We start from the raw sequence: 14,706 nt of genomic DNA, 5'->3' as shown, positions 1-14,706 counted from the left end.
ATTTCACTGGGGAGAAGCAGAAGAACACTCCTTCAGACAAATGAAAGGGGCCTTGACGGGTGAAGAGATCCTAGCCTACCCTGACTGCGGTCTGCCATTCGTACTGTACACAGATGCCAGTAATGTGGGACTGGGAGCAGTGCTTTCACAGGTGCAGGGAGGCAAAGAGCGTGTGATTGCTTACGCCAGCAGGAAGCTCAGGCCTACTGAAAGAAACCCGGAGAATTATAGCTCATTCAAGCTAGAGTTCCTGGCCATGGTATGGGCTATCACAGAGCGGTTCAAGCACTACCTGGCAGCCACCAAATTCACTGTCTTCACGGACAACAACCCCCTGACCCACTTGGATACTGCTAAATTGGGTGCCATGGAGCAGCGTTGGGTAGCCCGACTGGCGAATTATGACTTTACTGTCAAGTATCGAGCTGGCCGCAAGAACGGCAACGCAGATGCTCTGCCCAGGATGCCTCACCTAGCAGACGAGGGTGAAGATGTAGATGATCTTGAAGAGATTGAGCTGCCAGCGTTCCATCGCCATGGAGCAAAACAGTGTCGGCAGTCGCGTGCCCACCGCCAAGAGGTGACCCTGAACCCACTACCTCACTACAACTGGAAGGAGACCCAGGAAAATGATCCAGCGGTAGGCTTGGTAAAGAAACTGATCAGCCAGCCTGGCGCCAGCCTTGACAAAGGAGCCCCACCTGAGGCACAGTACCTATGGAAGGAGAGGGGTCGATTATTCATCTATCAAGACAAACTTTACAGGAGCATCATTGACCCGAGGACGCATGAGAAGGTGTGGCAAGTGATTGTACCACAGAAGGATACGAGGATGGTGCTAGAAGCCTATCACAATGGTGCAGGCCACTTTGGTTGGAAGAAACTGGAGGCCCTACTTAAAGTAAGATTCTACTGGGTGGGCATGAGATCTGCCCTAGAGAAGTGGTGTCGAAACTGCGGGCCCTGCAATCTTAGAAGAAAAGACCAGCACAGCCAGAGAGCACCACTCCAGCCAATCCAAACTAAACGGCCCCTGGAGATCGTGGCCCTGGACCATGTAAAGTTGGCACCCAGCAGACAAGGCTACAACTACGCTCTCACTATGGTTGACCACTACTCCAGATTCCTGGTGGTAGTACCAGTCAAGGACTTGACAGGTCAAACTGCAGCCAAAGCGTTCCAGACACATTTCTGTCGACCACATGGCTATCCAGACCAAGTGCTCACTGACCAAGGACCAGCCTTTGAAGCTGAAGTGTTTAAGGAGTTTTGTAACCTTTACGGCTGCAAGAAGATCCGTACCACACCTTACCATCCTCAGACCAATGGCATGTGTGAGAAGATGAACCACATCATTCTCGACCTTCTGAAGACTCTCCCACTAGAAGAACGAAGTCGGTGGCCGGAAAAACTGCCCGATCTAGTGGACATGTATAACAACATCCCTGTGAGTTCCACGAACTGCACACCGGCATACCTGATGAGGGCCAGACCAGGGAGATTGCCAGTAGATCTGGAAATGGGAGTTGAGACCCCTGAAGACCATCTACAAGGTGCTGATTGGGATTCCAACCGCCAAGCCCAATACAAGAAAGTACAAGAGTGTGTGGAGCGAAGCCTGACTCAGCAGCGTGAGAAACAAGAAAAGGCCTACAATCGAAAAGCACCTGCTGTTCCTTTGATGCCAGGAGATATAGTTCTCAAGAGAAAGAGAAGACGTCATAAACTTGACAATCACTGGGAAGAAGAACCCTATACTGTGTTACCATCGACGCTTAGCAATGAAAAGACATGCCTTATCAGCAAAGATGGAGGAAAAACAACAGCTGTCGTTTCTAGAGATCGCTTAAAGAAATGTCCTGAACAACTAAGAATCCCTGAAGAAATTCCCAACCCTTTGCCAGTTCAAGAACCAAAAGAAAAGATGATCCATACTGTACTTGGAGATTTCCCAGCAAGTTGGCCTCAATACAATGGAGCAGTAGTTATTCCAGTCATTACATTCCCTCAATCTAGAGAAGTAAGAGAACCAGAAGAACCTGTTCAGAACCTGGAAGAGCCAAATGTAGCTGAAGCAGAAGACCATGCACTGGTATCAATACCCAGTACACCCATTATTCACATTGAGACACATACATCGGGTGGGAGGACACAACCTCAGACAAATGACAGTATAGTACTGCGTAGATCAACCCGCAGCAACTTTGGTCAGCTCCCATTACGCTATAGAGAAAGTACAGTTTAGTTCAAAGTGACGGTATGAAAGGTAATGTTTAACCTGTTTATAGTTAAGTAACGTTTAAGCGAAATGTGCCCACAAGGACTATTGTGAGACCTCCTTAAAATGTTAGACCACTGGTTATGAACTGGCTCTCCACCACAAAGAGGGTACCTGGTCAGCACCAACTGTGGAGGCCGCCTCTGCATCCTGCCAGAAGAGGCTGAAGGCGCGGATCCACCAGGCCAGGTATACCCTGAAGACCACCAGCCCATGTAAGCCGCCTCTACATCCTGCCAGAAGTGGCTGAAACCGCGGCCAACGTGAAAGGGTTTTGGGTGGGTTAACGGACGTGTGGGTGGAGGGTGGTGATGTATGGTACCTGGTGCTTTTAAAAATGTTTTACATGTTTTAATGTTTTATGCATTTTAAAATGTTGTCTTGCAGCCCGAGGACGTGCTGGTGATAACTAAGGGGGAATGTGGCGCCCCTGACCTGGTCAGGCACCACTGAGTACTGCACCCATGCTGGGGACAGTACAATACAGGTAATCCAGAAGGCTGACAGGGGTGTGGTACACAGGCGCATAGTAATCAGCTCTCACACATGTACCCATGAGAGGACCCCTGGGGATCCCAGGAGGGGGAAAAGCCTTGACCTTCACTGGAATAGTGGAGGGGGCCAAAAGCCTCCATCTCCTCTCAAGGGGTGTGGTAAGAGAATCTGGTTGCTAGGTGGCGTAGGCAAGAACAGGAGAGGAGGGGCAGTGAGTCAGTTAGAGCAGAACTCCATAGGGCTCAGTGAGGAGCGGACCTGTGGGGCTGTTGCTGTCTAACAGCGCCCGCGCAGTGGCTACTGACGGGGGAGAACGGTCAACTAGGAGTGCTACCCGAAACCCATCTCAGCTAGAGAGAGAGCAACGGAGTGGGAAGTAAGGAGACTGCTAGAGAGTACCAGGCCCAAACGGGCGGCAGATCCCGAAGCGGAGATAGATCCAGCTGAGTGGAGTCCCTGAAGGTAATGCACCGACACAACACCTGTGGGGCTTCACATCCAAGCATATTCAGCTGAAAGATATTGTGGCGCAGAGAGTCGTCCGGTCCCTGCACTGCAATACACGCAAGTGGCCAATCAGAGGCTTACATCGCCAGGATTTGGGACATTTATACCAGGAAAGGGTCCCATGATGGGGGACATATATAGCAGGATGGGGGACATATATACCAGAAAGGGCCCCAGGATGGGGGCATATAGACCTGGATCGGGAATATATATACCAGGAAGGGTCCTAGGATGAGGAACATATATACCAGGAAGGGTCCTAGGATAGGGGACAATTATGTCTGCAAGGGGCTAAGGATGGGGGACATATATACAAGGAGGTGGACATATATACAAGGAAGGTGCATAAGATGGAGGACATATATGCCTGGAAGGGGCCAAGGATGGTGGATATCTATGTATGTATGTATATATATATATATATACATATACAGTATATATATATATACATATATATATATATATATATATACATATATATATATATACTTGGAAGGGGCTCAGGATGGGGGGCATATATACAAGGAAGTGGACATATATACAAGGAAGTGTCCCAGGATGGGGGATATATATAGCAGGATGGCGTGTATATATATATATATATATATATATATATACATATATATACATATACATATATATATATATATATATATATATATATATATATATATATATATATACCAGGATGGGGAAGATATATACCAGGAAGGGTCCCAGGATGGGGAATATGTATACTAGGAAGGGTCCCAGGATGGGGGACATATAAACTTTGAAGGGTTCCAGGATGGGAAACATATATACCTGGACAGGTCCCAGGATGGGGGACAAATAAACTTTGAAGGGTCCCAGGATGGGAGACATATATACCTGGACAGGGCCCAGGATGGGGGACATATATACCAGGAAGGGTCCCAGGATGGGGAATATGTATACTAGGAAGGGTCCCAGGATGGGGGACATATAAACTTTGAAGGGTCCCAGGATGGGAGACATATATACCTGGACAGGGCCCAGGATGGGGGGCAAATAAACTTTGAAGGGTCCCAGGATGGGAGACATATATACCTGGACAGGTCCCAGGATGGGGGACAAATAAACTTTGAAGGTTCCTAGGATGGGAAATATATATATACCTGGAAAGGGCCCAGGATGGGAGACAAATAGCTTGGAAGGGGCCCAGGATGGGGGACATTAGTATAGGATGGGGCACATTACTACTCCCAGAGCTGCAGAATCACATTTTATAACATCACTGCAAAGAAGAACGCGGACCCCCTGGGTATTTGTCCTCTATGTGTGGTCCCAGAACTTTCCTCTCCCCATTGAAAACACATGCACACACAAACTGAGATTGCAAACATAGGGAGATGTTGGGAAGACCTCTGCTGACCTGTGGTTTGTACTGGGAGGTTAAAGAAGGGGAGAACATACAAACGCTTTGCAAATGTTGTCCTTAGAGGGATTTGAACCAAGAACCCCAAGATTAAAAAGCAACAAGCTGAGCCACCTTGGTTTCCTGACCGCTACTACCTCGGACACCTGGGACTAGAAGGTCCACATGGTCATTTGCCCCTATATTTTAGCCACTTCATACGTTAGTAATCCCGACAGATCCCATCACACTGAACCAGGCTGTATTCAGTCTGTAAAAGTACAATATAGTAGAAGCCGATCATTACATGAAGTAACCTGTTAAATAAATCATTAGCTCTATACATGGTTCTACGGCTTCCAACGGGTCAAAAATAAATAAGTGAGCTGTCAGCGAGACACATACAAGGCCATAATTATCTGAAGAGGTATTTAAGGCGTGCTTCCCAATCTGCCCAAAATATGATATCACAAGGGGAATCCAGAGTCCGAAAATAACCTGGAACAATACAGTGGTGATGAGTTATGGATTGCGGAGCTAATAATCTCATCACTCTGCTTTCTACAGACCCTGAATGGATCCCCCCTTCCCTTTAAAATAAAGGCACCCCAGCTGGTAACATTTTGGGTGGCCTCAAATGAACCCATTAGACTGAATAGAAAACCAAGTGATGTAGTGTGAAGATCTGAGGTTGTGGGTTGCATTGATCACCTAGGCAGGGTAATGATGCCACAATTATCATTTCTTACGTAGACGATCTTAGAGAAACCATAATCCTTATGCTCCTTCCGTACATGGTCTTAGAGCAACCATAGTCCTTATGCTCCTTCCGTACATGGTCTTAGAGAAACCATAGTCCTTATGCTCCTTCCGTACATGGTCTTAGAGAAACCATAGTCCTTATGCTCCTTCCGCACATGGTCTTAGAGAAACCATAGTCCTTATGCTCCTTCCGCACATGGTCTTAGAGCAACCATAGTCCTTATGCTCCTTCCGTACATAGTCTTAGATCAACCATAGTCCTTATGCTCCTTCCGTACATGGTCTTAGATCAACCATAGTCCTTATGCTCCTTCCGTACATGGTCTTAGAGAAACCATAGTCCTTATGCTCCTTCCGCACATGGTCTTAGAGCAACCATAGTCCTTATGCTCCTTCCGTACATAGTCTTAGAGAAACCATAGACCTTAAGCTCCTTCCGTACACGGTCTTAGAGCAACAATAGTCCTTATGCTCCTTCCGTACATGGTCTTAGATCAACCATAGTCCTTATGCTCCTTCCGTACATGGTCTTAGAGCAACCATAGTCCTTATGCTCCTTCCGTACATGGTCTTAGAGAAACCATAGTCCTTATGCTCCTTCCGTACATGGTCTTAGAGAAACCATAGTCCTTATGCTCCTTCCGTACATGGTCTTAGAGCATTCATAGTCCTTATGCTCCTTCCGTACATGGTCTTAGATCAACCATAGTCCTTATGCTCCTTCCGTACATGGTCTTAGATCAACCATAGTCCTTATGCTCCTTCCGTACATGGTCTTAGAGAAACCATAGTCCTTATGCTCCTTCCGCACATGGTCTTAGAGCAACCATAGTCCTTATGCTCCTTCCGTACATAGTCTTAGAGAAACCATAGTCCTTATGCTCCTTCCGTACGTGGTCTTAGAGCATTCATAGTCCTTATGCTCCTTCTGCACATGGTCTTAGAGCAACCATAGTCCTTATGCTCCTTCCGTACATAGTCTTAGAGCATTCATAGTCCTTATGCTCCTTCCGCACATGGTCTTAGAGAAACCATAGTCCTTATGCTCCTTCCGTACATGGTCTTAGAGCATTCATAGTCCTTATGCTCCTTCCGTATATAGTCTTAGAACATTCATAGTCCTTATGCTCCTTCCGTACATGGTCTTAGATCAACCATAGTCCTTATGCTCCTTCCGTACGTGGTTTAAGAGCAACCATAGTCCTTATGCTCCTTCCGTACATGGTCTTAGAGCAACCATAGTCCTTATGCTCCTTCCGTACGTGGTTTAAGAGCAACCATTGTCCTTATGCTCCTTCCGTACATGGTCTTAGAACAACCATAGTCCTTATGCTCCTTCCGTATATAGTCTTAGAGCATTCATAGTCCTTATGCTCCTTCCGTATATAGTCTTAGAGCAACCATAGTCCTTATGCTCCTTCCGTACATAGTCTTAGAGGCATTCATAGTCCTTATGCTCCTTCCGTATATAGTCTTAGAGGCATTCGTAGTCCTTATGCTCCTTCCGTATATAGTCTTAGAGCAACCATAGTCCTTATGCTCCTTCCGTACATGGTCTTAGAGCAACCATAGTCCTTATGCTCCTTCCGTACATGGTCTTAGAGCAACCATAGTCCTTATGCTCCTTCCGTACATGGTCTTAGAGCAACCATAGTCCTTATGCTCCTTCCGTACATGGTCTTAGAGCAACCATAGTCCTTATGCTACTTCTGCACATAGTCGTAAAGCAACCATAGTCCTTATACTCCTTCCGTACATGGTCTTAGAGCAACCATAGTCCTTATGGTCCTTCCGTACGTGGTTTAAGAGCAACCATAGTCCTTATGCTCCTTCCGCACATGGTCTTAGAGAAACCATAGTCCTTATGCTCCTTCCGTACATAGTCTTAGAGCATTCATAGTCCTTATGCTCCTTCCGTATATAGTCTTCGAAAATTCATAGTCCTTATGCTCCTTCCGTACATAGTCTTAGAGCAACCATAGTCCTTATGCTCCTTCCGTACGTGGTTTAAGAGCAACCATAGTCCTTATGCTCCTTCCGTACGTGGTTTAAGAGCAACCATAGTCCTTTTGCTCCTTCCGCACATGGTCTTAGAGAAACCATAGTCCTTATGCTCCTTCCGTACATCGTCTTAGAGCATTCATAGTCCTTATGCTCCTTCCGTATATAGTCTTCGAACATTCATAGTCCTTATGCTCCTTCCGTACATAGTCTTAGAGCAACCATAGTCCTTATGCTCCTTCCGTACGTGGTTTAAGAGCAACCATAGTCCTTATGCTCCTTCCGTATATAGTCTTAGAGCATTCATAGTCCTTATGCTCCTTCCGTATATAGTCTTAGAGCAACCATAGTCCTTATGCTCCTTCCGTACATAGTCTTAGAGGCATTCATAGTCCTTATGCTCCTTCCGTATATAGTCTTAGAGCAACCATAGTCCTTATGCTCCTTCCGTACATGGTCTTAGAGCAACCATAGTCCTTATGCTCCTTCCGTACATGGTCTTAGAGCAACCATAGTCCTTATGCTCCTTCCGTACATAGTCTTAGAGAAACCATAGTCCTTATGCTCCTTCCGTACGTGGTCTTAGAGCATTCATAGTCCTTATGCTCCTTCTGCACATGGTCTTAGAGCAACCATAGTCCTTATGCTCCTTCCGTACATAGTCTTAGAGCATTCATAGTCCTTATGCTCCTTCCGCACATGGTCTTAGAGAAACCATAGTCCTTATGCTCCTTCCGTACATGGTCTTAGAGCATTCATAGTCCTTATGCTCCTTCCGTATATAGTCTTAGAACATTCATAGTCCTTATGCTCCTTCCGTACATGGTCTTAGATCAACCATAGTCCTTATGCTCCTTCCGTACGTGGTTTAAGAGCAACCATAGTCCTTATGCTCCTTCCGTACATGGTCTTAGAGCAACCATAGTCCTTATGCTCCTTCCGTACTTGGTTTAAGAGCAACCATTGTCCTTATGCTCCTTCCGTACATGGTCTTAGAACAACCATAGTCCTTATGCTCCTTCCGTATATAGTCTTAGAGCATTCATAGTCCTTATGCTCCTTCCGTATATAGTCTTAGAGCAACCATAGTCCTTATGCTCCTTCCGTACATAGTCTTAGAGGCATTCATAGTCCTTATGCTCCTTCCGTATATAGTCTTAGAGGCATTCGTAGTCCTTATGCTCCTTCCGTATATAGTCTTAGAGCAACCATAGTCCTTATGCTCCTTCCGTACATGGTCTTAGAGCAACCATAGTCCTTATGCTCCTTCCGTACATGGTCTTAGAGCAACCATAGTCCTTATGCTCCTTCCGTACATGGTCTTAGAGCAACCATAGTCCTTATGCTCCTTCCGTACATGGTCTTAGAGCAACCATAGTCCTTATGCTACTTCTGCACATAGTCGTAAAGCAACCATAGTCCTTATACTCCTTCCGTACATGGTCTTAGAGCAACCATAGTCCTTATGGTCCTTCCGTACGTGGTTTAAGAGCAACCATAGTCCTTATGCTCCTTCCGCACATGGTCTTAGAGAAACCATAGTCCTTATGCTCCTTCCGTACATAGTCTTAGAGCATTCATAGTCCTTATGCTCCTTCCGTATATAGTCTTCGAACATTCATAGTCCTTATGCTCCTTCCGTACATAGTCTTAGAGCAACCATAGTCCTTATGCTCCTTCCGTACGTGGTTTAAGAGCAACCATAGTCCTTATGCTCCTTCCGTACGTGGTTTAAGAGCAACCATAGTCCTTATGCTCCTTCCGCACATGGTCTTAGAGAAACCATAGTCCTTATGCTCCTTCCGTACATCGTCTTAGAGCATTCATAGTCCTTATGCTCCTTCCGTATATAGTCTTCGAACATTCATAGTCCTTATGCTCCTTCCGTACATAGTCTTAGAGCAACCATAGTCCTTATGCTCCTTCCGTACGTGGTTTAAGAGCAACCATAGTCCTTATGCTCCTTCCGTATATAGTCTTAGAGCATTCATAGTCCTTATGCTCCTTCCGTATATAGTCTTAGAGCAACCATAGTCCTTATGCTCCTTCCATACATAGTCTTAGAGGCATTCATAGTCCTTATGCTCCTTCCGTATATAGTCTTAGAGCAACCATAGTCCTTATGCTCCTTCCGTACATGGTCTTAGAGCAACCATAGTCCTTATGCTCCTTCCATACATGGTCTTAGAGCAACCATAGTCCTTATGCTCCTTCCGTACATGGTCTTAAAGCAACCATAGTCCTTATACTCCTTCCGTACATGGTCTTAGAGCAACCATAGTCCTTATGGTCCTTCCGTACGTGGTTTAAGAGCAACCGTAGTCCTTATGCTCCTTCCGTACATGGTCTTAGAACAACCATAGTCCTTATGCTCTTTCCGTACACGGTCTTAGAGCAACTATAGTCCTTATGCTCCTTCCGTACATGGTCTTAGAGCAACCATAGTCCTTATGCTACTTCCGTACACAGTCTTAGAACAACCACAGTCCTTATGCTCTTTCCGTACACGGTCTTAGAACAACTATAGTCCTTATCCTCCTTCCGTACATGGTCTTAGAGCAACCATAGTCCTTATGCTCCTTCCGTACATGGTCTTAGAGCAACCATAGTCCTTATGCTACTTCCGTACACAGTCTTAGAACAACCACAGTCCTTATGCTCTTTCCGTACATGGTCTTAGAACAACTATAGTCCTTATGCTCCTTCCATACATGGTCTTAGAGCAACCGTAGACCTTATGCTCCTCCAGATGATGGATATCTTGACTATAGAATGGGTATCCAGCTCCAGCCGGCAACAACAGTCCTTAAGATAGTTCCTCAAATCCAGATGATGAATATCTCGACTCAACTGTGGAATGTGTATCCAGCTCCAATCTGTATAGTGCATTCATGATCAGTAGAACATGGCCACAGCAACAGATCTTCACCCCTCTACGTCACAGCACCAACACTCTAACTAAGCATGTGGCTCACTCTTTCACCTCTTCTGGGATCAGCCCCCTGGTTTAGTAGAGATGATCACATCCCAACCCCTTAAACATTTTCTACATAAAGCTTAAAGTATGATGGTTCCAGGAGGTCAGTCTCTGGGCCTGTCTGCAAGATTGTGTATTAAAGAACAAAAAATTTACAAAACCTCTACCAGATGCAAGACAATGAATCCTACTGCAGGCCTTATTACATTAGAGTCCATAGAGCCCAACTAGGATGACACACTGTTACAACCCCTTCCCCCTTCAAATTGTGTACCTCAAACTGCCAAGCAAGAAATCTCTAATAAAACACAACAGTAAGACCGACGCAACCAGTGCTTCACGCTGGAAAAACTCCAATAGTCTTTAGTTCGTGACCAGCTCCTCAGGTGTAGTGTTTCATCAATGACTCCTGTGCTTTTCTGTGGCTCTAAAATGTGGATAAAATTCCAGTGACTCTGGGTCCTTAATTCTGTGCCTGTCATCCTGTGCTTTGGCGCTTACTAGGCCCCATGACATCATGGCTGAGGAGGCACCAGAGGCTTCCAAGATGGGAAGTCAAAGATGCCGGCCGCAAAAGTATATACCAACTGCCTCAGACAACCAGAAGTCCAAATCAAATTTCTCATCTTCTAGCTTAGACATTTTCAGATACGGTTTCTAGGCATGAACCTTTTTTGGTGGATCAGCAGATTATCATATGTCATAAATGTGACATGGGACCCCAGGACCCCAACCAATCAGACGTTTGAGGAGGTGGCATCCATGTGTGCGGTTTGGACAATGCTGTAGCCCCCTGGATTACACTGCTACAATCACACATAGTGATTTGTTTCTTCCTGTAGACCCCCTGTCACACTAGGTACGGGGAAGTACCAAGCAAGTGGCGAAAGATAAGGACCCCTGTGTCTAGGGAAAGAAGAGATGGTGACCCATGACGAAACCTACCGCTTGTCCCTGGGGTCCTTCACCACCCTAGATAGGTTCTGCACCTATGCGCTGAGCTGGATACCTGACCCTAGGTATCCCTAATGCTGGACCCTAAATAGGGAATGGATGCGATGAGCTCTTTGACAACCCCACTAAAAAACTATAGAAGACACAAGGGACACACGGGGGAAAAAGCATGAACTACTTATCCACATATGACTCAGGGAGAAGTTCAGCAGAGTTTTCAGCAATGATACTACAGATGAGAGCAAGCCACCTGCTCGCAACCAGAGCTTGTATGAACTGAATAATATCATCAGCACCAGTCCAGGGAAGAAGGGAGTATTTACGCACCAAGGGAATACTGATGATCAGCAGCTGTATGGAAGGCGAGCTCCTGCTGGGTACAAAAGGGGAGAGATGAATATCCAGCAGGAAAGCTACCTATACCTGACAGCAAGAACAATAGAAAGTCAGAGACCATTCTGCGCAGCCAACCACTGTGAACTTATATTTATTTAAACTCTAAAATTCATAAGAAATATTATTTTTTTTCCCCACGCCTGGGGGATATTTTTGTAGGAAACATGTTTGGACAATCAGTGATTTGGTTTCCTGGAGATATCATCTGTTCACATTACGGTCACTAGACAAACCCACCGTCCCCAAATAAATGTGAATCATTTATTAGTGCCCCCAGCAGGACGGTTATCTCTACCGGAGCAAAAAAAGAAAAAAAAAAGCCGTATGGCCGGAGGAGTCCCTTCTGCTCCTAGTCAAATATTTATGACCATTTACACAACTAAATAGTGACGGGATTTCCAAAAACAGCCGTATGTGGGGTATGTCACCAAATCCTCAGCTACACGAAATTTAAAGGATAGTTCCCTAAACACAGCAACATGTACCGCCACCTACTGGTGACACCACTTAATCTTTACATCCTTTGTGGAACATTTTTGTAAACCAGGGGTTCTCTCATCTTGGAAAATGAGTAAAATTGCAAAGAACTTCTCACCTCCTAGACAAAGAGGCCGTGCCTGCAAGCTGTTTGTTAAAGAGCTTGAAAGCGCTGCTCTGAATCTGACTGAATTCAGTGTCTTTTCGCTTCTCTTTTCTGGTTATGGGAAAGGGCAGAGTTCGTGTCAGTGGCTCAGTGATGTTGCCAACCCGAGCCATCAATCATGAGAGGTGCACCCCTCCTGCAGAAAGGGAGGCGGGAGGCAGAGGAACAGAAGATAACCCCTTTCCTCACACCTCTAGTTTTAGGCTGGTGGTGATAAGGGTAATCCAGTATCTAAAACATTTTTTTTTTCCGAACAGCAGAGAGTGGTCACTCCAGTGCGGTCACTCCAGTGCGGTCACTCTAGTGCGGTCACTCCAGTGCGGTCACTCTAGTGCGGTCACTCCAGTGCGGTCACTCCAGTGCGGTCACTCCAGTGCGGTCACTCTAGTGCGGTCACTCCAGTGCGGTCACTCCAGTGCGGTCACTCCAGTGCGGTCACTCTAGTGCGGTCACTCCAGTGCGGTCACTCCAGTGCGGTCACTCCAGTGGTGACGGCTGCTCTCTATTATGCTGGAAGCAATTACCTGCCGCACATCGACATGATGGCTGTAAATATTTATTAGATACTGGACAAAACTTTATAAACTCTGAGCTCCTGGCCCCAAAACCTGTAACAAACCATCTGCTGGATCATGTTCCAAATATACTAGAATTTTCTTGAGGCAGAGGGCAGTCGGCAGCTACTCAAGAAACCCCTTTTCTAGGCACTAAGTGATAAGACTCTACGAGAGAGCCACTTCTAGGCCCCAATGTATCCTATAGACTCATCTGTCTCCTCGAGACTGCTCTGTCTCCTCCAGACTGCTCTGTCTCATTCAGAATTTCTTTGTGTCCTCCAGACTCCCCTCTGTCCTGACTGCTGTGTCTTCTAAACTCCTCTGTGCCACTCAGACTGCTTTGTGTCCCCTCCAGACAGCTCTGTGTCCTTCAGACTCCCTTGTGTCCTACAGATTCCCAGGGCTCTCCAGAGTCCTCTGTGTCCTCCTGACAGTTTTGTGTTCTCCAGTCTCCCCTCTTTCCTCCAGACTCCCCTTGTGTCCTCCAGATTCCTCTATGTCCTCCTGACAACTTTGTGTTCTCCAGACTTCCCTGTCCCCTCCAGACTGCTCTGTGTCCTTCAGACTCCCTTGTGTCTTACAGATTCCTCATGTCCTCCTGAAAGCTTTTTGTTCTCCATTCTCCCTTGTGCCCTCCAGACATATTTGTGTTCTCCAGATTCCCTTGTGCCCTCCAGACTGCTCTGTGTCCTCCAGAATCCTCTATGTCATCCTGACAGCTTTCTGTTCTCCAGACTTCCCTGTGTCCACCAGACCCCCTTGTGTCCTCCTGATTCCTCTAGGTCCTCCTGACAGCTTTGTGTTCTCGAGACTCCCATGTGCCCTCTAGACTGCTCTGTATCCTCCAGACTCCCTTGTGTCCCCCAGATTCCTCTATGTTCTCCTGACAGCTCTGTGTCCTCAGATACCGCTATGTCCTCTAGCCTCCTCTGGCAGCATCTTACCTCCAAGCAGAAATAAAGGATCGTTGTCAATCCGACATATTTGAGCCTTTTCTCCCCTGACATTATCTGTTGGCAGAGAGTCGAGCAGACCCTATAAACATTAGACTGTTAGTAAGATCCTGGGTTTGGCCAACTTTGCTCTATTGTGTATGGGGGGTCTTTAGTCTTGTTTTGGAGTAATGCATCCCTAGACTCCATGAAATCAGAGGGGGCTGTCATGGCGGCTACATTGCTGCTAAATAAGGCTAAGAATATAATGCACAATTTGTACCCACATGTTAAGTGTTTGCTATAGATGCAGCACCACGCCGGCAGATTTTTTATTTTCCCTGCTGGAGTGGTGCAAAAATGTAGGCCCCTGGTTTTTGGTCTTATACTCGCCTTCCGACGGCTTCACCAATCACCACCACTCCGGTTGGTCTCCGGGGATTTAGAACCTGTCAGCAGCTCCAGTATTTCATGGAGAGCGTTGGAGGTCACAAATCAATGCAAGTCTGAGAGCCTCATTCTGACCTCATTCTAGCCTCGTCACATCGTTCTGGTCTCGTTATGGTCTCTTTCTGGCCTTGTTCTGTCCTCATTCTGAACTCGTTCTAGCCTTGTTCTAACTTGTTCTATCCTTGTTCTGGCCTCGTTTTTGCCTCGTTCTTCTGACCTGATTGTGACTTCATTCTGACCTTGTTATGGCCTCGTTCTGACCTCATTCTGAACTCGTTCTGGCCTCGTTTTTGCCTCGTTCTGGCCTCGTTTTGACCTTGTTCTGACCTCATTCTGGCCTCATTCTGAACTCGTTCTAGCCTTGTTCTAGATCATTCTG

At 46.3% G+C, this 14,706-nt stretch overlaps 1 protein-coding gene across 1 annotated transcript in view; it reads right to left on the bottom strand.

The window, feature by feature from the left end:
- The window catches only part of TSPAN9 (tetraspanin 9), a 634,531-nt gene that overhangs the window by 580,407 nt on the left and 39,418 nt on the right, over positions 1 to 14,706 (bottom strand). The window lies entirely within an intron of this gene.

The sequence above is a fragment of the Anomaloglossus baeobatrachus genome, chromosome 4, assembly GCF_048569485.1.
Source record: "Anomaloglossus baeobatrachus isolate aAnoBae1 chromosome 4, aAnoBae1.hap1, whole genome shotgun sequence".
Classification (NCBI taxonomy): domain Eukaryota; kingdom Metazoa; phylum Chordata; class Amphibia; order Anura; family Aromobatidae; genus Anomaloglossus; species Anomaloglossus baeobatrachus.
Note: the sequence above shows the minus strand (reverse complement) of the source record. Positions and strands in the feature narration are given on the sequence as shown.